Here is a 2,862-nt window from a genome sequence, read left to right as displayed (position 1 = left end):
GTAAAAAACATGAGGGAATGGAAAGTAAAATACATGTTAGTAGGTGCTAAACATATAGTGGCAATAAAGCCACAAAAGAGACGGTGGGCAATTCAGACTCATATGCCAATGAAAAAAAGTTTTGTGAGCCTTGTTTTAAAAGAATCAGTGGAGGGAGTAGATTTGACAGTGAGGGGAATGCTGTTCCACCTGTATCCGTTCAAAACACTTTCCTGACTTTGGCCATACTCTGAATTTTTTCTGTTGCAGCAAACCCAGATATGATATTTTGGGGTCTTTTCAACATTTCATTTAACTCTCCAAACTTCTGTTGGAACAAATGTATCTATTATGGTTCATATTTGTTTTTAAATCATTGTTGTTTTGATGCAATAAAGATTTTTTTCTATTAAAAAGAAAAAAAGAAACAGCATATTAAATATTTCATTCTACACTCCAATCTAATAAAGGCTATTGCATCTTTAAAAATATCACAGTTATTGTGGTTTACTAAGCATCGGCTTTCACAGTCTTCTGACTGCTGCTTTACAAATTTAACATAGTGAACTACAGCTACACTCACTGTTCTCTAAAGGGAGCAGCTTGACATTGACTGCCCTCTAGTGGGGTTTTTATTTTTGCTTGTTTGTTTTGTTGTTGTTGTTTTTTTCCTGATACTTGGACAATGCATTAAGCAATTCAATTTACTGTACAAAAGTTGGGTGTTTTTTTGCTTTCTTTTTCTTTTTGCCTCATCTTTCTAAGATTAAATATTACCAGTTTCAATAAAACCCACATAATCAGCACTGATTGTGATGGGATTTGTGTAGCTGTTAAATTAGCTCCAGTCACTGTGGCTCTCAAATAAAATCCAAAGTACAAGTACAAGTACTACTACTGCTAATAATAATAATGAATAATATTGTATCATGATCACAAATAAACCAAATTGTATCCAGAGTACTTGTTTATTTAATATCCTAAAATGTCGTAAAAGTACAGTTGTTCACACAATAAAGTGTGAGTCGGCTATATGCTTAGAGTGTCACGGATATCGCACTGTCACAATGAAAATGTCTATTACCAGTCTGATTGTAATCTTTTGATATAAGATCGCAAATAACAGTTGTTTATATTGTCAAAATTAACGGAAATTCAGTGCTCGTAGTCAATTCTATGTGGTTGTGTGTGAGAGAAGTGTGTGTGTGTCGCAAGTGTCAGTGAGAAGAATTCCATAAGAAAGCAGATAATAAAATGAAGCCCTCTTTCAAGATTACTACAGATGAAATGATAAGTTTGATGAGTGTGTTGTAGTTTTGTTTCTTTTCTTCTGGGTGGAAAAGTTGTCACAGTTGGACATGGAAACAGTCAGTTTCATTCATTTTGCAGCATTTTACTGATAATTAAAGGTCATTTAGCTTTACCTCTGCCAGCAGATAGTTGAAAGCTGAAAGAACTGAAAAAAAAGAACTCTCCGAGCTTCTCAGACAGTCCATAAAGAGACACCTTAATAGTATTAGTAACTTAATAACATTAGTATTTAGTAATATCTCAATTACATTAAAATTAAGATGTTAAATATTTAAACTGTAATTAGAATCATGCAAAGCTGTTCAAGCAGCTTCAGGATTTAATTTAATACTCCCTAAGGAAATTATGTCAGATAGCAAAAAGTATCAGTTGTTGTTCAGACTAACAGTTTAATGAAAGTGTGAGTTCTGTGCTATTATGCTTCTTAGAGGTGCTTCACTCTGGGATACTCCAGGCCACCCTGTTCACACAAATGAATACACTGGTCATATTTACCATTTGTGCTGATTAGGATTATAAAATAACATATTTTGATTATAAGAATATCTTGGCCAAAATAACAGTTTTTTGCTTATAATATTGAAATAGCAAAAATTTAACAAAAGGAAAAAAAAACATTCAGGTTGCTCCGTAGTCAAATTCAGATTTAATGTGGTTGTGTGTGAGAGAGAGTGTGTGTGTGCGCGCAAGTGTCAGTGAGAAGAATTCCATAAGAAAGCAGATAATAAAATGAACCCCCTCTTTCAAGATTACTACAGATGAAATGATAAGTTTGATGAGTGTGTTGTAGTTTTGTTTCTTTTCTTCTGGGTGGAAAAGTTGTCACAGCTGGACATGGAAACAGTCAGTTTCATTCATTTTGCAGCAGTTTACTGATAATTAAAGGTCATTTAGCTTTACCTCGCCAGCAGATAGTTGAAAGCTGAAAGAACTGAAAAAAAAGAACTTCCAGAACTTCTCAGACAAGTCCAAAAGAGACACCTTAATAGTATTAGTAACAATAACATTCGTTTTAGTAATATCATTACATTAAAATTAAGATGTTAAATACATAAACTGTAATTAGAATCATGCAAAGCTGTTCAAGCAGCTTCAGGCACTGCGGCGCTCAGACTCAGTCAAAGTCTAATCATCAAAACATATCAGATAAATTAAGAGAAAGAAAAAAAACAAAGAAAAGGGAAATAACACAGTTATAAAGTAAGTTGTATTTTTTAAGACAAAATGTAGTGGATTAGAAATGTATTTCCTTTCTGAGTAAGAACTTTGGTTCTTTATATCTAATAAAATAACTTCATTGTTGTTTTGACTGTGTTTCTGTAGAGAAAATGCAGTGGGAATTTAAAAGGAAATAAGTGGCAAGAGTTTGGCCTTGGATGATTGTGAGCTGTTCAATGAAGGGCAGTCAATCTGCACAGACAAGTGAAGGCGAGAGCTGCGTTTCAGTGTCTTCATTCATCTTTCCTCAATATTTCTCCCGTTTAAGGGCACAACAAAAACAACTAAATACTAGTGAAAACCTTCATCTGCCCAGCAGGGAGTGAAAAACAACAATTCTACAGTCCATCATAC

The sequence above is a fragment of the Haplochromis burtoni genome, unplaced genomic scaffold (genome assembly GCF_018398535.1).
Source record: "Haplochromis burtoni strain Fernald_Lab_line unplaced genomic scaffold, NCSU_Asbu1 Contig_3247, whole genome shotgun sequence".
Taxonomy (NCBI): Eukaryota; Metazoa; Chordata; class Actinopteri; order Cichliformes; family Cichlidae; genus Haplochromis; species Haplochromis burtoni.
The sequence above is the reverse complement of the archived record's forward strand: the minus strand, read 5'-3'. Positions refer to the sequence as shown.